This window comes from Pteronotus mesoamericanus, unplaced genomic scaffold, assembly GCF_021234165.1.
Source record: "Pteronotus mesoamericanus isolate MK-2021 breed Mesoamerican mustached bat unplaced genomic scaffold, CSHL_Meso_final contig_101, whole genome shotgun sequence".
NCBI classification, from domain to species: domain Eukaryota; kingdom Metazoa; phylum Chordata; class Mammalia; order Chiroptera; family Mormoopidae; genus Pteronotus; species Pteronotus mesoamericanus.
Window position 1 is genome coordinate 16649654 of NW_026555001.1, and position 22576 is coordinate 16672229.

Consider the following 22576-nt stretch of genomic DNA (forward strand, 5'->3'; position numbering starts at 1 on the left):
GGACACCTCAAGGTACAGGGAGCTCACTCCCTTCCAGGGGGCTTATCCTGTAGAGGCCCACGGGCCTCTAGGACGGCCGGGATGGGCCTGGCGTCCCGACCTTGGCCCCGTTGAGCGGCGGCCTCCCCTCGGCCATCCCACCTGGCGGGGGTGGAGGGTGGGGTGGGGTTGCGGTGCTGTCCCCAGCCCCAGTGCTGAGGCAGGAAAGAGGGCAGTGGGCTCTGGTGGAGGTCGGGAGAACTGCAGGGCGAAGGCCGTGGGGGGCTTCTCGGGCTGCGGAGAGGGAGCACTTGATACCGGCCCGGGTAGAGGAGGGGCCGCTGTCCCTGCGGCCAGTGCTGGATGCGGGGAACCAGCGCGGACGCAGCACCAGGTAGCGGAGCGCCCTGCGGGCGGTTGGTGGGGGGAGGGCTGCAGCAAGGTCCCCGGCGGTGTGGCCCGGAGCGCGGCCGAGACGGGGTGCCCAGGCCCAGCGCAGGGTTGGGGAGCTGAGGGATCCAGCTCTCTGCCTCGCAGCGTGCGGGGACCACCGGCGGGGCCGCAGAGGCCGGGAAGTGGGACCGTGGGCGCTAGGACCAGCCGCGTGTCCGGGCCGCGGCGCCCCGGGTCCCCCAGTTGGTGTTGCCTCCTGGCCGGCTCCGCAGCGCCGGGCAGGGGCCAGCACGGCCGCGGGGGGCGAGGCGGAGGCCTGGGCCCGCGCTCTCTCCGGGAGCGGGTGAAGGAGGGAGGCGGAGAGAAGGGTGGGAGGGGGGACCCAGGCAGAGGAGGCGGAGAGAACGAACGAACGAACACGACAGCTCGCAGAGGGGCGGGCACGAGCAAGCGAGGCAGGCAGGCGGCCGGGAGCGAGGGCGCGCGGGCGGCGGCGGCGGCGTCGAGACCAGAGGACGATCCGGGACGCGGCGCCGTGGCACCAAGGCGCGCAGACGGGCCGGCCCGACCCCACCGGCCACACGGTAATGAGCGCCGCTCCTGGCGGCCCAGGCAGCTGGCTGGAGTGGGGCGAGGAGGAGGGGAGGCCGGGCGAGGGGCACAGCGGCGGGCAGTGCCCGGCTCAGGGCATGCTCCCGGACCCCTGCAACTCGGCGTCGGGCGCCCGCAGGGCCAGGGCTGCGGGCGGTGACGGCGGGCTGGGCTGGCCGCAGCGGCGCGGGGCATTTGAGGGTTTGTTTATGTCCCCGCGGGCTCGGCAGGCGCCCCCTCCCGTCCTGCCCGCTCCCGGCGCGGAGCCCCCTTCGCGCCCCCGCCCTGCTCCGGGCTCAAGTTCAAGTCTATACAATGCCGCCGGGGGCGAGGGTGGGGGGCCCTCCCCCGCTGGCCTCAGCCTTGGTGCCCGGCTCGGCGCTGCCGCAGGGACTCCGGACCGGCCACCCCCGCCTTCCGGTCCTGCCCCGGCCCCGGAGCCCCGCCTGGGGCCTGCGGCCGGGAGCAGGAGGGCCCGGACCACGACCCAGAATAATCGGCTCCCACCGCGGCCCGCAGGGAGCGGAGGAGGGGGGCGCGGGCCCAGCGCAGGCTCCGCAGCGGCGGCAGAAAATGGCAGCCTGGCACGACCCGGCCCCCCGCCCCTCCCCCAGGCTCCACGGAGAGCGGGGCGGGGACCGGGAGGCTCCGGGGGGCGGTCCGCGAGGGGTGATCGGGGGCCGGCCGGGGAACGCTGCTCAGCGATCCTCCTTCGGCCACCTGTGGCTGGGGGTGCGGGGTGCCAGTGTATCTGGGAGGGGTGGTGAGGCACTTGGGGGGCACACCTCCCCACAGACGGCCGGCAGTGTGCGGGGGGTGGACTTGGTGCCTGGCTCCTCCCTGTCCCCCGCTGTGGGCCTGGGCCGTGGGAGCCCGGGCGGCGGTGGCGGTGGCGGCGGTGGCGGCAGCCGCAGTGTGTAGGGGCGGGGCGGAGGCGGGCGAGTATCCCAGCCCCGGCTGCGGGGCCGGAAAACGCAGGGGTAGGAGTAGCGGGCAGCCGGGGTGCCACGCGGATGGGGGCGTCCGGGGTCGCCCCCGCAGCAGAAACACCCCCTCCTGAACACTCAGCACGCACGCGGGCACACACACGCACACGCACCCAAGCTGGGCCGGTGCAGACGTGTCCTTGAAAGCTTCGCATCTGCACAGTGAAGGACGAGGCCTCACCGAGGCTGCAGATCGGGGTCATCGGGCTTGAGTCCCTGTGCCCCGGGAGTCGCGGGGCGGCTCTGGTCCGTGTCCCGCCCTCACCCCGGCTCCCCTCCCCCAGGCCGCCCTGCCCTCCCTCCCCCTCCCGCGCGGACCGAGCTGGCGTGGGGCCAGGACCCGCCCCCGGCCTCCCCCAGCCCCCTGTCGCTGGGGCCCGCCGCCCTCCGGCTGCCAAACTTCGTTTAGCTTTCCTGGAGCCTCGCTTCTTGGGGGAACCCACTCCCTCCCCACCCTACCTCTGTTTTCCCCCTTTTCTCTTCATCCCCTCGGTCCTTCCGCCTCCTCTCTCCTCTGCAAAGCCAGTTGAGTAGGTGTTGGCGCCTCGGGCGGGGAATAGGGGCTCGTCAGTTCTCAGGGTCGCCAGTCCCCAGGTCGCGAGGGGAGCCCCCCGTGGCTGCACCTTGACCCAAGATGGCGTCCTGCACCCAGCTGGGCATCTGGGGCCTGCGTCAGGCCGCGAGGAGGGCCCAGGGCCCCAGTGCCGCCGCTCGCCCCCTCCCAAACCTGCAGTGACAGGAGCCTGCATGGGAAGCGCCCTCCGCCCTGTGACCCAGCTTGCCCCTCTCTGCTGTGGGACTGCCATCAGCATCCCTGGGGGACTGTTGAGTCTTCGTGTTTCACCCTGGGCTGCCAGCGGCTGAACTGGCCTCCTGGGCTGCGGCTGCGAAGGGATCCTGGGATCAGGTGCTGTGCCGCTGTGCCTCCTCCCTCCCAGGCAGATGTGACAGCTGCAGCCAGGGAAGCTTTTCTCCTTCAGCGTTGCTGGAGTGTGAGGACTGGTCTGTGGGATTTGGGGAGCCCAGCTGCCAGGCGGACCCTCTGTGAGCTGTGCCCTCTGTTGGCAGGGGCTGTCTCCTGGTGGCATGCGGGTGCTGCCCGGGCTTGGAAGCTTTGGTTGTGCGGGTCCCCACTAGGTTTCTGGGGCAAGGTGGACCCCTTCTGCCTCTGCGTGAGATGGAGACCCCAATTTGGCTGTCTGACAGGCAGCTCTGAAAGTGCGAGTCTGTGTGCATGCGTGTGCATGCGTGCACATGTGCTGCGCCCCGTCAAGGTCCCCAGGCGAACCTGCGCAGCGGGTCTGGCACCTGCCTGCCTGCCTCCCTTCCTGGCCCCACGTCTTTGGGCCCCGGCTCCCTCTCTGGTCTCTTGTCCAGCTCCCAGGTGATTGTCTTCAGCTCTTGCGAAAGGCAGAATTCGAGGCTCAGGCCAGCTGAGGCTCTCCTTGCTCTCCTTCCCAGGCATGTGGGCCTTCAAGGGGAGGCCAGCCTTAGAAGAGGCGAATTCTTTCTAGACTCAAGGAGTGAGCCCACAGTGCTGGGACTGCTCCCCAAACACTGGAGCACATAGGAGAGAATGGCCGACCGTGGCCATCTGTCAGGGTGTCTGCGGACAGGATTTCTTCTGGGGTGGGGGTTGGACTGGAGCTTGAAGGTCCATTCCAACTTTTCAGTTCTATGGCTCAGATTCCCATGGTGGCATTTCAGACCCAGGAGTGGGGGCGGAGTGGGCTTTTTTTTCACCACATAGCAGTAATCAGGAAAAGCTCCCGAGGAGTGGAGGTCTGTGAGAAAGCAGCCCCCTTCCCTGGAGGGGTGGACCTTTGAGAGCAGAGGTGTATGGGGGAGGGGGACCTGCAGGAGACAGGCTTGTCACATCTGACTCCCCAGAGGATGTAAAAGTACAGCTTCCGGTGAAACCTTCACATGTGTGTGTTCTTCTGTCAGTTTACATGTAATTCTGTGTGTGTGCATAATTTCTGAGGTTTCTTCCCAGATCCAATTTACAGTAAGCACGTGAGTCCCTTGTAGATATTTTACTATCACAGTCACACACATTAATGCCATTGGTCTTCTGTAGGAGCTTGTAAGGAAGACAGGACAGGCTTGAAAATATTTGCCTGGGGCGACCTGGCCTGCCCTCTGGGGAACTTTGGCTGTGCCTTGCACAGCTCTCCTGGGCTGCTGCTCTGCGTGTCTTTCTCTCCTACCAGTTTGTGGTGACCATGGGACAGGGACCTTGCCTGGGTTTCCTCTGCCCACTAGACAGTTCATGGGGCCTCAGTGGTTGTCTGCCGACTGGCAGGGAAGCTTGCTGTACGTCTGTGTTTTCAGTCCCTGTCTTCTTCCTAGTGGCAGAGGGTTTGGTGGCCATGCTGTCCTCTGCTTGCTGCTGCTTCACCTTCCCCGAGTAGCCGTCACCTAATTTTAGGCCAGCTACTTAGGCTCAAGCTTCCCTGAGAGACCCAAGTTCTTCCCCAGCAAGAGCCCAGGCTCCCTGAAGGCTTTTTTGGTGTGTGTGGGGGGGCAGATGGCGAGGGGACTCTGAGAACCAGTCTTGCTGGTTCTCTGATGGGGGTAAAAAACAGACCATGCTCTGCCCATCCTTGAGCCTGGAATGTTACCAGTGGAATCCAAGTCTCAGAATTTAGGGTTGAAAGAGAACTTTGAGCCCTGAGAATACTTGGAGTTGGGCTGAGGGCTGTTGCGTGTGGGGCCCAGGCCTCCTTTCCTCCAGGGTTGGAAGTACTACCCTGAGCCTGAGGTCAGAAGGCCATTGTGTGCCTGTCACATGCTCCTCTGCCGCTGCACTTCCTGATGCCTTCTGCTTGTGTGGCCTTGGGAGTTCTCGACTTGATGGCCACGTCCCCTTTCCCTACGCCATACCCCACTAATAGTAAGTGTGCCTCCGGCCTCCAGCTTGGGAACAGGCAACAGTTAGGGCCAAGACACGGCCTGTGGGAGTCTATTTACTTCCATTTTGGTGTCCAATAGACAGCGGGGCCTGTCAGGAGCCTGCTTGCCCTTTGCGGCTGGGTGTCTCCATGAGCCTGTGGGCTTTGCTGCTCCTCAGCAGGGCTTTTAGTAAACTGAAGGTGCCAGATTCCTCTCCACTCGAATCTTCAGGGCTCATTCTAAGTCATTTATCTCTTTGACTTTTTTTTTTTTTTGCTAGAAAAACTACAAAAGCTGAGATCCATGTGGCATCGGGAGTGTGTGTACGGCCCAGCCTGCCTTCATTCGGCTGAGTGTGTGGGCAGGACAGGGTGTGGTGCGTGGGGGCCTCTGTGCGCATTTTTGTGGACACGTCTTTCTGTGTATACAATGTGCACAGCTGCGTGGGGATAGACACGACTTGCTTAGACATAAGCCTGTTCCAGGGCAGCCGGAGTGAGAGCCGTGGAGTCAGAAGGAGCTGCGGTCTGACACTTCCCACCTGTGGGATCTAGGGCAGCTGATTTGATCCCTCAGTTTCCTCACCTGTAACAGGGAAATAAGACCAGGCTGTACTCAGAGGCTGCTGTGAGGATCAAACAAGACAATGCGCTGAATGCAAGCGCTCAGCGTTAGCTGTGCGTGATTAGTTCCGTCATTCAGGCGGCTTACGGCTTACGTGGGTCGGCACTGCGGGGAGTGCCCTGAGACGTCTGGCCTGCCTTCCTGCCTCTTTTGCAAAATCTTGGACAGATGACGAAAGTGCTGCTTCTGATTGAAAAATCTTCGGAGTGGGGAGGCTCCTAAGTGCCATTTAGCAATCTGTTCTGGATTCCAACAAGTCTCATTGTCAACAGGTTGTCTTTAGTCACCTTAACTCCCTCACGCTGTAGTGTTGGCTCTTCAGTCTGCCTCTGTCCTGAGTGTAGCGTATTTGCTTCCAGAGACTTACTGAGCATTTCCTGTGGGCAAGGCTGTGTGCGAGACATTGAGGGGAAACAGAGTGAGTTGAGCATGTGCCCAACTAATGACCACAGACCAAGGTCGCAGAACAGGGAGAAATAAAGTGCTCAAAGGCCAGGTCACAACTGAGAGGCTCTGGGAGGGTGTCCTGGAGGAGATGGCATGTGAGATAGGCTTCAAAGCACAGAGGCAAGGCTTCTAGGCTGAGAGGAGGGAACCCAGGCAGTGGGGGTGGGGTGGCTGGGGTATGAGGGAGCCACTGGCTGGCAGAGCAGGGCCTCGGGGGTGCTGGGGGCCAGGCGGAGGCCTGTACTGATTTGGGGAGAGCGGGCCCCTGTGCTCTGTAACTCCTGTGTGGCCCGTGGAGAATCACTCGGACCTGCTCTGCTTGTGGTGGCTTTGGGGGATAGGGCAGGGACAGGAGAGAAGGAGGAAAGGGAGAGAGGCAAGGGGGCCAACGGAGCTCATTTGGTATAGGATCTTGATGATTCCTTTATATTCTGTAGACCAGAGATTAGGAGCTCAGGCTTGGAGAGAAACAGAGCAGGGTTTAAATTACACCAACCCCAGGGGGTTGTGGCAATTAAGGGGAGCACCAGCCAGGGTAAAGTCCATGTGCCGGTGATGGCATTCACAGTGTGAATGGGGAGGGTCCTTACCTCGCCTCCCAGAAGTCTCAGTGGCCCCCCTTTCATCCCCTCCTCCAGGCCGAGGTGCCCCAACATCCAGAACATTCCTGCAGGGGGCTGTGAATAGGGGTACAGAGCCTAACTCTGCCCTGCTCGTCCCCCTCCTTCCTCCATACTCAGCGGGACTGAGCCCCCAGTGCAGCAGGGATGTGCCCCCGCCTGGCAGCCGTGCTCCCAAGTGTGGCTGCAGGTGCCCAGCCGCCCGGATCGAGGACAGCCAGTGGTCAGGGCCCGCCAGACCACATCTCCCTTGCTGATCACATCGCAGGGCTGTCTGGAGGACAGCGACGATGGGGGAGGAGGTGCGGAGGCCTGGGGCTTTCCTAGCCTAATCCCAGTAGGGAGTGGAATTTTTTCCAGCTGTAACTGAGCGTTGCCCACTCCCATCCTGCTGTGGTCCCCTCTGACCCCTAGGGCTTTCCAGCCTTATTTACATCTATAACCAGGTCCCTATTTTCTCTTCCTGTGGTCCTGGCCCTGCTGATTGTCATCCCTATTGATCTTCCCTTTCTGTTTGTGTTTCAAATGTCAAGGTCATTTTCAATTCTGAGCCAGTAGTTTGCTGCCCTGTCTGGGTGCTCAGAGGGGACAGAGGACCATCTCAAACAGCTAGTAACTGGAGAGCTGGAACTTGGGTGTCCTGACTCCTAGTCTGGTGCTCTTCCTGTGGATCACTGTGCAGGTGGATCTGGGAGTCGGTGCAGGTGTTCTAGACCTAATAGATCAGCTAGATCCCAGTGTTCCAGTGACCCTTATGTGAAAGGGTTAAAAAAATGCTTAGAGGGGACTTTGTGGGATGGTAGGGTCAGATCTGTGGGTTGGATGTGGGCTGAGTCATCCTGAATTGGAATGCCCAGGCAGGGACGCTGGGGGATCTGGGAACAAGCTTCCCCGTAGAGGGTCCCCAGACGACCTGGCAAGGAGCAGGCCAGGATGCTCCGGCTGTGCAAGGGGGTGGGATCCTCCAATGCTCCCGCAAGCAGAACCTGTTGGGAGGGGGCTCTTGAAGGAATGATCCTATGTGATTAGTGTTATAGATTCTGAAAGGATAAATAAATTTTATTCTGAAAGGATAAATAAAATAAATAAAAGGAGATCTGTTTGGAGTCCCCAAAGCCTTTGAAATGGGGTAGTAAGCATGTCTATTCTGACATGTGGAAGTCCATGATATGGGGTTAGGTTACTCCCCCCCCCCCCAAAAAAAAAACCCTGTATGCAGAGTATAATCTCATTTTGGTTAAATTTCTTTAAAATATATACAAATATATACATTTATAGGCTGTACATACAGAGAAAAAGTCACCTAGAAGGGGACAAAGCAAACCTACAACAAAGACTGCCTTTTTACTTTATGTGATTTATGTACTTTGTAACCTTTGAAAAAATATAAATGTGCATGTGTTACTTTGTTAATAACAAGAAAAATAAAACCACACTTTTTAAAGCTTCTGAGTAAGAACTTGAAAACATATTGAGTCACAATTAGGGCTGGAAAGATGGACTGTTTTTATGATGGATAAAAAACTGGCTTGGAGACTGGCAGCAAAGGATAGGGTTACTCAGGTGCTTGTCCTCCCTGGGAAGGTTGTGGGGAGAAATACTGCCGACCCCGAGGCCTCCAGGCCAAGGCCGGGGCTTGGAGGGATTGGGTGAGGGCGGGGCAATGGACTACATTAGTTTTATAGGATGGGGACCTGAAACTCTCAGTTCTGACCCAGAATGGGAAACAAGTCATTGGGGATCTTCCCCAAAGGCTTCAATCTACGGTTTCCTGGGAACTGGAGGTATGACCAGGGCCTGGGCCAGGTATGACGCATACGGTGCTGCACAGAGGACTGTGGCTTCAGGAAGCCCCTCCAGGGAGTGGAAGGGATGCCTGGGGAACTTTGTCTGGCATGTGGGCTCAAGCTGTGCCCAACTCTTTGATCTGAAGGCCATGAGCAGGTGGCAGTGACCCAGGTGATAGAGTGGAGAAGTGAGCAGGGGCAGATTGTAATTCCTCTGCCTGTTACTTGGCAACGGTGTCCACCTCCCCCTGCCTCGGTTCCCTGCCATAGTCCCTGACCCGACATGTGGGTACTCTCTTGGAGCTTGCTTTTCCCTCTGTGGCTGCCCCTGTTGAATACGACATGAGGAAGGGCATGTATACTTCTCTGGCCCTGTCTTGCCCTGCCCTGGAAGAAAGCAGGAAGATAAATAAAAGACTAGGAACATGGAAGTAAACTCAGAGCTGGTCCCGCTGCGGGCCTCCTCTCCACCCCAGGCTGGTGGGGGACAGACGTCCAGGGCAAAGAAGAGACCCTGGGGACAGGCAGGCCTGGAGTAATGTCTCAGCCCCACTACTACTCAGGTACTTTGAAAACTAAATGTCTTTGAACTTCAGGTTTTCCATCAGGGATAAGAAGAATCTCCACATCTTACCTGAATCAGGTGAAATACATTATGGAAACAGCCAGTGCTGCCCTGACTGGTGTGGCTCAGTGCCTTGAATGTTGTCCCTGAAACCAAAAGGTAGCTGGTTCCATACCTGATCAGGGCACATGCTTGGGTGTCAGGCCAGGTCCCTGGCTGGGGGCATATGAGAGGCAACCGATGGATGTTTCTCTCCCTTTCTCTCTCTCTTCCTTCCCCTCTTTCTAAAAAGAAATAAATAAAATCTTTATTAAAAAAAAAGAAGAAGAAGAAGAAAACAGCCAGCATTTTGCCCGGCATATTGTAGATGCGCAGGAGGTATGAGTTTCTCTTCTTTAAATGGGGCCATGACAAGGCTGCATGAGGGTGACGTTAGGGACTGTGTGTGGTGACCCCTGTGAAGGCCCCGGTGCACTCTGAGACCCTACAAATATTGCCTGTCATTTTCCTCACTCCTTACGGGTCTTGGGGCCTCTCTTCCAGCCTCTGTAAAGCTAGAATTTGGCTGGTTGATCCCTGAGTGTTCTGCCCACCCTCCACCCCCCCTGCTCTCTCACCATTTGATCGCTGGGTCCTTAATCTTGATATACTTCATCAGTCTCTTTAGAATCTGTGCTCACTGGGGACTCAGCAGGTCCCCCAAGCCCTGAGCCCTCTCCCTCCCTGCTTTCTGGTCTCCTTGGGCCCAGAGCCAGCAGTTGCCTCTCCTCTGGGTTCCGGGCCTGCTGGCAGGGCTAGCTCTGCCCCCTGGCCTAGAGGCATGGGAGGGTCCAGACCACAGCCAGGCCTGGCAGCTGCCACCCAGCACTGGTTCCTAATGGTTTTATTACCAGCAACAATGTGGTGCCTGTTGCCATCCTCTCACAGGCAGAGGTTCCTGGGCCCCGCTGGTGGTGGCCTGAGGGCCTGCCTCATCCTGGAAGCCCAGCCGGGAAGGCCTGTGGGGCCGGGCAGTTGCCTGTGCCTTTTCTTCCGTTGACACCCTCCACGCAGCCTGGACTCTGAGAGAGTAGGGGTGCGGCTTGGTGAGAGGCTGGGCCCATGTTGGCAGGCCTGGCAGCTCTCAGGTTTTCTCTTCAAAGGCCCCTTGCTTCAGATCTACAAATAAAGTCCATCTATTTATTTACTAAAGACCTACTGTGTGCCAGGCACCGGCTACAAAGATGAAGGGGACTAGTTGGTCCTCAAGGAGCCCACAGCGGGACGAGAGTCTGGAGAGGGTGACCATTACATCATAGGTGGGTGGAGAGAGCTCTGGCAGCTTGTGCCTGGGGCTTTACGGGGGCTCAGAGAAGGGACGGACATCTCATTCCAGGAGAGGGACTATCAGGAAAGGCTTTCAAAAGGAAGTGATGCTTGCGCAGAGTCCTGAAGGGTGGGGAGCAGTGAGCCAGGCGCTCCAGGGCATTTTCTGACCTGCTGTGGCTGGAGTGATGGGACATGCGGAATGATGGGATGTGAGGCTGAGGCCTGGGCCAGAGCTGGACTGCGGAAGGCTGGGATGTTATCCGCTGGTCGGTGTTGGACTTGGAGTAACATGCCCATATTTATATCTGAGAAAGGTCATCCTGGGGCATCAGGGACGAGAACTTGGACAGGTGAGGGTGGGGGCAGGGAGCCCAGGCGGAAGGCTGGTGCAGAAATCCAGGGAGCAGCAGTGTGAGCAGGGAGGAGGGGTGCTTTGCGAGGCATTTAGGAAGCAGAGCTGGTAGGAGGGGACGAAGGGTAAGGGAAGCCGGGGGGACTCTCTGGTTTCTGGTTCAGCCTGCTGTGTGGATGGAGATGCCATCCACTGTGCGGGTGCAGGTTGGGGGCAGTCTCGAGAGACCTGGGAGTGCTCACACGGGTGGCAGGAGTGCGGTGGGGCTTGAGGGCCGTTGGGATTCGCCCAGGTGGAGCCGGGGAGGGCCAGGCTGGCAGAAGGAGAGAGCCTGTGTCACCAAGCCTGGAGGTGGGGGCCCAGGGAAGGGCAGGGTCCAGCGTGATGGATTAGAAAGGCAGGCACATTTTGTTCCATAACTGGTAGCAACCCCTGGAGATTTTTGAGGAGGGAAGTGACTTAAGCAGGAGTTCGTACCACATGCATCAGGGATGCTGGTGTTTGGGGCCCCGAGCTGGGACTTGTGCTTCTCAGGAGCTCCCCCAAATGATAAGCTGCAAGACCTAGGCCCCCAGCTGCATGACTGACCGGGGGTCAGCGGGGTACGTCCTGCCACCCTCTGAGAATGGTATGTAAGTTGCCAAATGGACATCCACCCTCTGCTGAAAGACGGGTCTGCTGAGATAGGTGGGGACAAGCTGAGGGCAGCAGTTTGGGTAAGCAAACAAAAGAAACAAAACTGTTTCTCTAAAATAGAAATGAGTCTTTTGAGTGTCGCAGGAAGGGCAGTTTTTGAAGAATTTTTAGAAAAACAACATGGTCAGGTCAGCCTTGCTGAGGCAAAGGCGGCCTGGCACCTCAGCCCTGCCGTCTCCTGCCTGGATCCTTGGGCAGATTGCAGAACCTCTCAGCCTCAGTTTTGCCATCTGCACAGTGGAGATAACCTCACAGGCTTGCGTTTTGTTTGTTAGCTTGTTTCAAACACTGCTTCTTGCACTAAACCTTGATATTTTATGGCACTCACTTAAAGAATCTTATGCAGTTGACCTCACAGGTGTGTGAGGGTTACAGCTCAGCCGGGCACGGTCCCTGTCTGGCATGGAGGAGGCGCATGCACGAGGCCCTTGCTTCCCTCTCTCACTCACTGAGCTTCTCTTGCTCTTTGCCTCCCGGGAGGCCTGGCTCACCTGTACCCTCAGTCAGTTTCTTGTTCCTGGGAAGATCTGTTTCTCATGTTCTGTGGATTCTCTTGCTTCCCAAACCTGGATAACCCCAGTGTATTTGAAGAACATTTTGCTGAGCTAAATGGGAATTGGGGAGGTCATTTTTTTTTTTTTTTAAATAAAGGGAAGGGGCCGGCTGTGCAGCGCTGCCCTCCATGGCTGTGTGGAGAGCAGAGGGAGAGGGAGGGCGGGGCTCCGAACCCCGTAGGGCCTGGGTGGACAACAGCTGGGGCCTTGCCCAGTAGCTGGCTCTGTGTCCTGGGAGAAAAGGGTGCAGGGGCCTAGAGTGGTCCGGGAAGTAAACTTTGGGCAACCTTGGTCTGGCAGGCGCGGTCAGCTTCCACTGTGAGCTGGGCACACCTGGCTATATGTTGGACCCTGTGACATGCAGGCACGCTCCGCCCCTCAGGGAGATCTTTGAAGTATCTCTGCCTTCCGGAGGAGGCTGGCGGGGTGGGGGTGGGGACGAAGGGAGGTGACTTCTCAGCAGGGGCTCCTGTGGTGGCGATGTTGGTAAGAAGGCCTGGGCCACAGTCAGGCTCTCTCTGGCTGGGTGTGGGGTGGGGTGGGGACCGCTGTCTACTTGAGTGTGGAAACCAATATTTCTCTGATTTGCACAGACCTGTGCACCTACCCTGTCACAGGGCCAGCCCCCGGGAAGGTGGGCATGTACGGACTGAGGGTGTGGTAGTGCACTCAAATGAAACGTACAGCCTAATTAATCTGCCATACCCTTAATGGTATGCATAATTGTGCTGCATGGTAATTAGGTGTAAATGGTAAGCGGCGCACATAAATGTTTTTGTAATTGGTATTAATTTTACAAAGGCAAACTAAGTTTATGCGGTTTTTCTCTTCTTGCTCTGTTAGTTTTCTAGCACAGGCAATTCCTAGCTCATGGAGGAATTCTATTGCAAATGTTTGTTTATAGGGCATTGTTTTGTATTTTCTCTCAGAACAATGTTATGAATGGTGATGAGGTTCCCAAGCTGGTTTCCAAATGCCTCTTTGGCCCATGCTGTAGGTGAGATGTGCGATGCATGCGCCCGGGAGGCCCTGCCTGGAATCTGCCCTTGGAGCCCAGAGCCTGGAGCCCGAGAGGAGTACGTGTGGGTACGTGTGTTGGGGTGTGTGTCCGGGTGTGTGTCTGTCTGTCTCTGTGTCTGTCTGTGTGTCTGTGTGGCTCTGAGAGACCCCTGTGGCCACGAAGGCTGGCTAAGGGCTCTGCTAAGGAGGTTACCCATTCTGGTGGCAAGGGGCTCGGGTTGGCGGGTCGGAGGGAGATGGGGGCATTCGCTAAGAGGGAGGCCTGTGGGTCAGGCCCCACCAGCTATTCCCACCTGGGGGTGGTCTTAAGCTGGAGTCTAGGTGTCCTAAGGATACTTGACTGGCCTTTTGCCCTGATTAATCTCACAATAGTTAAAAAAAAAAAAAACCTAACGTTTATCAAGTGTGCCTACCACTGTGCTAAACACGCAACTCAGATTCTCTCCTATCTTAATATAGACTTCCAAGGTAGGGGCCCACTTGTCCCATTGTGCAGATTGGGAAAGTGAGGCCCATGTCTCTGGGTGGCGGAGCCAGGGTTTGAAGGGGGAGTCCAGCTGAGTCTCCTTAGGATGAAAGGGGTAGATGACCCCCACCAGGGCTGCTGGGCTAGGCACTCGTGATTCCGGAGTGCGCTGCCCAGCACCCTGGGGCTCTCCTTCCTCCCCTGACCCCCTCCACAGAAGGTTTGGTTTTGGTTGGGGCAGAGAGTGAGAAGACAGCCAACCAGAGACCAGCGGGTGATTCTGGTAGCAACAGGCTCTTCCTGATTGCTTAGGGGTGGGAGGGGGTGTGCTCCAACAGCAGCTCCCAGGTCCTGGAGACCCTTTAGTGGGCCAGCTGGGTGTCACTTGGTCAGGGAAGAGGGTGAAGAAGTGCAGTTGGGGGAAGCATGTGTGTCATTGGTGTGGGGAGAGAGGGCTCATAGGCAAGCCAGGGACTCAGCCTCCAAGGGCCTGGGGGATGGGAGGCCAGTCCCCCTTGCTTCCCATGGTTCACTGGCACCCTGACCCAGGACTCTCATGACCCCTTTTGTCCTGAGCCATCTGAGGGCTGGTGGGGTCCGCAGACCCCACAGCAGGTGTACATCCTGGCCTAGGAAAGGGGAAGTGAGAGCCTAGGAGCTTCTGCCAAGGGCCTTTCCATCGGCCCAGTGCCTGGGGGAACTCTGCCAAGCGACCCCTAGAATGGGGGTTGTGGGCGGTCACTCTAGGCACCGCAGCACTGTGCTGGGGATGTTGCAGCTGCCTGGGAGTGATTTCACACAGTCCTCTCTGCCTCTCAAGGGTCACCAGGAAAGGAGCGGGGCAGGAGGGGGAAAAGCACTGAGCTTTGGGGGGAGGAGCAACAAGGTGCAAGATATGAACTCTGACCTCATCTGTTTGGGGAAACAGGCACATCTCTATACAAATGAAAAGCGAAATGACCACACAACAGAAACTGATTAAAGACCCCTGAGTAGGTGGTTGAGGCGAAGTGATGGAGGGGGTGGGGTGTTGCTAAGGGATAGGGGAAGAGGGGGGTAGGTGAGCCCACAGCAGGAGAGAATGGTGTGAGTGTAGACACCAGTGTAGAAATAGAGAATGTAAGCTAGCGGACAATGGCCGGCCCTGGAATGATGGGGTCAGCTGGGAGAGGTGGGTGGCAAGGTCTGAGCAATTTGCTGAGTCCACCCGTGTAGGGCCAGACCAGAGTTTAGATTTTACCATGTGTGAAAATCATTGGCATCATAAGATTTTTTTTTCTTTTTTAAAAAACAACAGCTTTATTGAAATATAATTCACATACCATGCAATTCGTCCATTTAAAGCGTGCTGTTTGATGGTTTTAGTACCTTCACAGAGTTGGATAACCATCACCACAGTCAGCCTTTGAGCATTTTCATCAGGCATCATAGGTTTTGACCGAGGAAGCCATGTGTGGGAAATCTTCGCTGAGAGGCTTGGGTACAGGTAGAGACCACAGAGGCAGGGAGACCCGTTACAAAATCAATGCCAAGGTCTAGACCTGCTGTGCAAAGGGCCTGGAGGGAGGGGGAGAATAGAGGCTGGAGGATCAGGTCTCCAGTGGAGCGTGGGGACTGGGAGGAAGGTGGGGCCCTAGTTCTCTCTAGGGTTTGGGGATCTGGCGCAGCTGAGGGGAGGGTGGTGCCACTTCCACAAACAGCGACAAGTCAGAGGACATGTGAGGCATCTGGGTCTAGAAGAGCAGGATTTTGGGGACAGCAAGTCATCCAGGTGGTGACATCCAGAAAACAAAGATGGAGGTGCTGCAGGGGGTCTGCATTAACGTAAGCCCAGATATCTCAGCAGAGGAGGATTTAGAATACAGATGAAGGCAGAGAGCGGTGCATGAGAGGTGCCCACGGTGCAGTGATGAGGGCAAGAGCGCAGCCAGCCCAGGAGACAGGGCAGAGGAGCCCGAGGGGTGGGAGCTGAGAGCTTGGAGCCACGGGCAGTCCTGGGTGGGAGAGAGAGCCAGAGGCTGCACTCGCTTGTGAACTCCCAGGCGTAGGGGTCTCTTTCCACCACAGGGCCTGGCTCTCAGTGGTACTCAATAAATGGTGGCTGAGTGAGTGCTTGAAGCAGGCAGTGATTAGCTGGCAAGGACGCTGAATTGAGCTCAAGGACCGTGAGGATGGATAAAGGCCATTTGAAGCTGTGGGTGACTGTGTCAGTCAGGGTTCATTCAGGAGGCAGAAACCACATAGTGATTTGAACAGGAAAAGTTTAATAGAAAAGCCTATTAATTGTAACAGGTGATTGGTGTAATGAGAGATTGTCTAGTAAAAGTAAAAAGAACTGCAAAGAATATAGAAATGGCATAGGGAAGACTGCCCCCAGGGTGGCCATGGAGTGCCCAAGGAAGAGGCCCCCAGGGCTGAGGTCCTGACCGTAATGGGGAGGGCATGGCCATGGCTCCCTGGACAACAGGAAGTCACTGTGGTGCCGTGTTGGCAGAACTTGCTGGAAATCTGTCCTCTGGAACCCACTAGAAATCCATCCTTCTGGGTCCCAAGAAAAATTGCTCATGAGGAAATATCTTGCTGGAGCACACTGTTGCTAAACTACCCAAATGGAGTGTGGGTGAAGCTGCTGGCTGCTGCTGATGTCATACACTGCGAGAGCTTGGCGCTGGAGGAGCTGTGTGTGCTGATGAGCCTGGCGCTGGAGCAGCTGTGTGCGCTGGAGGAGCCTGGTGCTGGAGAAGTACCCTCACTTGCAGAAGCCCGCTGCTTGAGAAGAAGCACCCTCGCGGCAGGCAGGAGCAGAGCACTGGGAAGTCGCATGCTGCAGGTCCTGGGTGCTGGGAAGTTTCATGCTGCAGGGTGCTGGAGAAGCTGTGACAGAATAGAAATGGGCACTGGGGAAGCCACAGAGGCAGCAGGATCTGGCTCCTGGAGAGGCTGTATACAGTGACAGACCCCTCCGGAGGAGCACTTTGGACCGAGTCAAAAGACATCCTTCAACGCCTCTCTAGTGCCCTCTACTGCTAGTTCCATATGTCGGCTGGTGAAGGAGAAATCTGTAAAGGGCCTGTCTCAATTTTCATAGAGCAGGCAATGAGGGGTGAACAAACTTACTGGCACGGTCTCCTGCTTTGGCTACACAGCTTCCATTGCAACCTTTTACACACATTTGAGCCCCCTTGTAACAACAAAATAGCTAAATTTCTACCTGTCAAGACACAGCTATCCTTTCTGAAAGATACTTTATCTTACTTTTCCCCAAATGAGGAATCTCACTAATCATTATATCAATCACTATCTATGTGACTAACTTCTCATATTCACAGTCCCACCAAATATTCTGTTATGTAAAGACTTAATTACAGATTAACTTCCAATAACTTGTATATAAAATAATAGAAAGAAGGAAGAAAAAGAAAACAGGTACCACGTACAAATAAACATATGCACATATATCAACTAAATAGAAAATATACACCCCTACTACCGTTCTCGTTTTACTTTTGCTCAAGGCCACACTTGGTATCCGGCTTCCTTCTTCCATCATCTATCCTGTATTTTCTCTCTGATCAGCCAGGACCTCTGCAGGTCAGCCTGGAGTGACCCAAACCTTGATTCTTGAAGGATCTGAATCCTCAGTTGTCCTCTCCACACCCTACTTTTTATTTTTATTTTTTATTTTTTTGCTTCGGTAGTTTTTTCCCTAGCCCTTACTTTTGGGCATGGAGGTTCTAAGAGGGGCTGGAGAGAACCTTCTGGGTTCCAGACAGCCTTCTTTGCCTCTAGGGTGTACCAGCACCCCAGTTTCCCCTTGGGAACTAGGATCAATCACTCCAGCCAGTGGAATAACTCCTTTTTTTGTCTATTGAGTCAGTAGCCAAAGGGGTCCAGAAAAGGCAAGTGGATGACTTATCTTCCAGTAGAACCACTGTGGTATCCCCTCTGGGGGATCACAACATTCAGTGTCCCTAGAGGGTTCAGAGATATGGGATGGGGTGGGGAAATGGGGACCAGATGCAGGCGTCGAGGGTACATAAAGAGGCTTTGCAGCTGGTGGGTGTGGACATTCTTTAGAGAATGCTGGGAAAACAGAGAAGCACGCCAGTGGGGACCATGGGCCACCTCCTGGGGAAGAAAGAAGCAGAGCCATGCTGAAAGAATCAGACCCTAGCCAGCCAGCCCCACCAGGGTCCACATGGCTTACTCTCACAGGGCTCTCAGGCAGGCCACGCTGTGCCCCTGAGCTCCCAGGCGTGGGAAGCCCACCTGACCGCCATAGCACATGTGACAGGGCTTCTGACCCACCCCGCTCGGAAGCACATGCTCCTTTATGGAAGCCTCCATTGGCTTGTGTTGGCTCCCAAGAACAACTTCAGTTTCTTACCAGCGTCTATTTTGGGCATAAACCTTTCCTTTCCCTCTCCGCTTTTGGGGCTGTGTCATGGTAACCATTAGTGGGAGCGGAAGAGTCTGATTCAACTCATCTCTGCCCCCGTGGCCGTGGCCACCGCCACCGTCATGGAGGCAGATTTGGTGTGATCATAAATCCTCACACTGGCCGGGCCCTGGCCTCGGGGGTGGGGGAAGAGCCACCAGTCATCTAGCTCTGCCTCCAGAGCCAGGCAGGGGGCTTTGAGGTGGGGAGCAGGATGGCAGGATTGGTGGCCTGTCACGGGTGGCTTTTGGTGTTCTGTGGGCTGCTGGCGGTTTGGGTGGGAGGGATGTTTCAGAAAGTGAGAGTATGGCACGATGAGGAGCCCTCCCTCGTGGTGAGAGAGAGTGAGCAATCGGAAAGTGGTCCTGGGACCTCTTCCTCGTCCTTGCCCAGCCCCAGTCTTGTGACAGGGAGGCTGTAGCAGATAGAGATCTCTGTCTGGGAGGCCCTCGTGCCTCTCGTCGGCTCTCCGCCAGCCCCCAGCTTACCAGGCCTGGAGCTTGCCGCCACCGTGGCAGATGATTGGGTGACATGGGGCACAAGATGCTCTTCTGCCTTCTGTCCCCCCAGGACTCATTTGTACGTCCTTCCAAGCTCAAATAGGACAGTCAGCCATGAGGCCATTATCCATGGGTCACACCAGGGTCACAGACAGATGATCTGCGGCCTGTGCTTGGCATGCTTACCCATAACTGAGTGCTGTCAAGTGTATAAAGACTCCAGAGTTAGACACTGCTGGATTCACCATCCTGTCCTGGGACTTTCTACCTGGGCCACCTTGGAGAGGTAATAAACCTTAAGCCTCAGTTTCTCTTATGAGATAACAATAGAACCTACTTCATAAACTTCACAGGATTGTTATGAGGATGAAATAGCACAATGTACGCCTCTTAACACAATGCCTGGCACATAGTAGGTGCTCACTAAATAGTTGACTGACTAAAGGAATGAATGATTCCCACCTGGGCCAGGGCACTGATTATGAGGTTGTGTGCCTATCACTGCCCCTGCTTCTGCCCCAGTGGCAGACAGGCCTAACCAGGAAAAGGAGAGTAACTGGAAATCTTGTTTTCTGCCCAGTCCGCGCTCAGAGTTAATATGGCTGCAACAGTCACATGCTAATTGTAAGACATCATGACAGAGTGGACAACTGGACTTTGGAGTAGGGCAGACCTGGTTCTCCCACGTCCTAACTGGACAACCTTACGCAGCTTCGTGGACCTCTCTGTACCTCATTCTTCTCAGCTGGAAAATGGGGATAAAAATATTACTCACTTCAGAGGGTGGGAGTAAGGCATGAGCATGAAGATGTTAAACTTGTAAAGCTCTACTCACAGGATCTAGCATGTCGATGGCGCGTGATAAGTACACACTCCGCTTGAGCAATGTGCCCTCAGCACTCCAGGGATTTCAAGAAAGAAGAGAGATCTGTGGGCTGGATGAGTCAGGAGCTACTAATTGTTAAAATTTATGGAGTATGTTTTTTTGTGTGTTAGGCTTGTCTTATTAGCTTTTCTTTAGTGCATTTCTTTTTGATTCTCACAGCAGCACTGGGAAGTAGCTACTATTACTCTCCCCGTTTTACAGCCGAGAAAACTGAGGCACAGTTTTGCCTCAGGTCTCACGGATGAAAATTAATCATCACCCAACAGCCAGGACTTGAATCCACACAGTGGACCTCCCAGGAAGGACTACAGGAGGTTGAGATTAGCATATGAGTCAGGACTGTGGCCGCAAGGCACAGGCTCACTCACACTCAGGGAGAGTGACAGATGCCTTCCCTCCAGGTACAGCTAGATCTGGGGACCCAGACAATGACTTGAGTGTTCCATTCCTCTATCTTTATCCCTTTGTTCTCAGAAGAGCAGCCAGCAGCTCCTGACTCACATCCTACCGTATTAGCATCTTTCCATGGCACCAAAATCATCCTGGGAGGCCTCTGATTGGCTCTGCGTGGTCACGTGCTCACTCTGATGAAGGTGAGGGGTTTGTAAGTTTATACACACCTAAACAAGCCAAGTCCACTGTGAGAAAAATAGACTTCAAATAGAGGGAAGAAGGACCTGCTACAGAGATGGTCAATATTTTTCAGCAATTCAGATTGAGGACTTGAGATGGAGTAGAAACAGCTCTTATGGTGATAACATGAGGATTGTTTTTGATGGAGCAAGGATTCAGGTTTGTGGGCAATTATGGTTTTGTTTCTGCAAGAAGATAATTGTCTGTAGGCTTCTCTGCAGGCTCTTGTTGAGGTGGGACTAGGGGGTGACAATCTAGTTGTTGCTGGTTGGGTTATGCTTGGACTTGGGAATTGAGGCCATCAGCTTGGGGTGTGCTCATGGGACTGGGGTTGGTGAGGAAGGTAGGAGTGGCACTAGGGACAGCGTAGTGGCGACAGTGGGAGCTGACATGGCAGGAGCCATCTGGAGGCACTAGGAGATGGTTGATTTGTGGGCCTTTGGTCTGAGGTGGGCCAATCAGTGAGCCAGAATAGCGGCTGGAGACGTAGGCGGCAATGACATGCACAGGTACAGCTTGGGAGGGATGTGGGGGGCACCACATGGTGCATGACTGGACTGGGTGGAAATGACGTATTGCAAGAATTAAACATTTTGTGAGGGGCGTGTGTTGAGGCAGAGAGGGAGGTACCGCTTTATAGCTGGTGACAGAGCTCTGTGTGGGTGTGAGGAGCTGATAATGGTTATTCTGTGAGACGTGATGGTTTCATAGAGCATGGGGTGGCAGGGCCTTAGCCGCACTCTTGTAGAGGAGAACGGGGGCCGCGCCTGGACAGCGGTTGCGGCTGGGTGCAAGCCCGCATTCCTACCCCCATCCTCCCTTTTTAAATGTTATTTTTTATTTCCTCACAGTAGTACATGCATACAACTTAAGCAGTCAAATAGTACTAACACCCCTTCACCAAATGCAGGTGTTCCTGGCCCGCTCCCACCCCCGTCCTCTTCTCAGAGGCAACCGCTTTTAGCTATTTCTTCTAGCAGCTTTACACTTAATTTCTGAGTAATGTGCGTATTTTTGACTCTTCCATTTTAGACATTTTTCATCGATTTCCAAGTTAGTAAATAAGAAGTTAATTCTCGCCCTGACTGGTGTGGCTCAGCTGGTTGGGCGTTGTCCCAGAAAGTGAAAGGTTGCCAGTTTGCTTCCCAGTCAGGGCACATGCAGCTGATTGATGTTTCTCTCCTGCATCAATATTTCGCTCCCTCTCTTTTTCCCTCCCTTCCCCTCTCTCTAAAAATAAATAAATAATCTAAAAATATATGTTAAGCATACATTAACTATATAGGTATACATATAGTAGGCAGAAGAATAGCCCCCTCCCCGCAAAGAGCCACATCGTAACCCCCTGAATTTCTGGACATATTACTTTGTAGGGCAAAGGGGACTTTGTGAATTGGATTAAGTTAAAGATCTTGAAATGGGAGGTAATCCTGGATTATCTTGGTGGGCCCAATGTAATCACGAGGGTCCTTTGAAAGGAAAGACAGGTGCTGGAGAGTCAGAGAAAGAGAGGGAGGGTCAGAGTAAGGTCCTGGAGGAGAGGCTGGCCTTTCTGGCTTTGAGGACGGAGGGCGGCCGTGAGCCAAGGAATGTGAGCAGCCTCCAGAAGCTGAAAGAGTCAGGAAGATGGACCTCCCCCAAGCCTCCAGAAAAGAATGCAGTCCTGCCAGCACCTTGATTTTAGCCCAGTGATAACCGTTCTGGACTTCTGGCTTCCGGAACTGCAAGATAACAAATTTGTGTTGTTTTAAGCCATTCACTTTGTGCTAATTTGTAACAGTGGCAAATAGAAAATTAATATATTAAGTAGTATTTTCCGCACACATACGTAAATATGTGTGTATATATACATGTATTTATTACATCAATGAATACAACAGTTACTTGCATTAAATCAACTAGTGCGGCTCAGCCTTATAGTGTGCTACAATAGTTAGCTTTCCTTTTGTTTTCCCTGAAGTTAATGATTACCTTGGTTTTTGTCTGCCTTATTTTCTTTTCAATTAAAAAAATTAAAAATTGACTTATTTTTAGAGCGAGGGGAAGGAAGGGTTAGGTCACCTCCGCAGGCACCCTGACTGGGGATCAAACCGGCAGTGCTTCTCCTTGTAGAACAGCACCTGACACACTGAGCCACACCAGTCAGGCTATCTGCCTTACTCTCTTGTGTACCTTTTGCTAATCTCTACTATACCTTCTAGTAACTTTAGTGTGGCTTTTTAAAAGGGCAGTCATGTAAAATATTCTATATTTCAGCTCCATTTTTTGTTACCCATTCTCTTGCTCCCTGCTGGCCGCTGTCCTGTGACTTCCTTTTATGGTCGCCCCTAGCATTCCTTTTGCCTTCCCTCTAGTTGGTGTGTTTTCTGGATCTCATGTCTTCCTCTTGTTTGGTTTACTCTCCCATTTGGAGGGCATCGTCCAGGACAGACACCTGTCAATATGCAAATGTGTTCAGTTCCTGAGTTCAGGTAGCCCAGAGCAAACAGTGGATGACTCCTGTGGTTTTGTCAAGTAAACAGATGGCTGCAGGGGAGAGGGCACAGTGATGACAGCCCTGAGTCTTGAGTCACACAGCATAGCTCTGAGCAGTGGCCTTGCATGGCTCCATTGGCCTCTTTCCCCCTTCATCCCTTTTCTGTTCTCCTGTATCTTAGAGGACATCTTCCCGTGCTTCCTGAGAAAGGAGTGTCTGAAAATATCTTTATTCTACGCTCACCCTTAAATGATAATTAGGCTGGGTAAAGAGTTCTAATTAGAGAATTATTTTAAGAATTTTAAGCATATTAGTCCTTTGTTTTCTTGCTTTTAATATTAATGTTGAGCAGTCTGATGC

General features: G+C 54.7%; 1 protein-coding gene across 1 annotated transcript in view; it reads left to right on the plus strand.

Annotated features, from left to right (window-relative positions):
- Positions 1–820: 820 nt before the first annotated feature.
- The window catches only part of DNMT3A (DNA methyltransferase 3 alpha), a 97195-nt gene continuing 75439 nt past the window's right edge, over positions 821–22576 (plus strand). Inside the window, exon 1 of the mRNA XM_054568936.1 lies at positions 821–956. The gene's annotated coding sequence lies outside the window, so the exon portion shown is untranslated. The remainder of the gene's footprint in view (positions 957–22576) is intronic.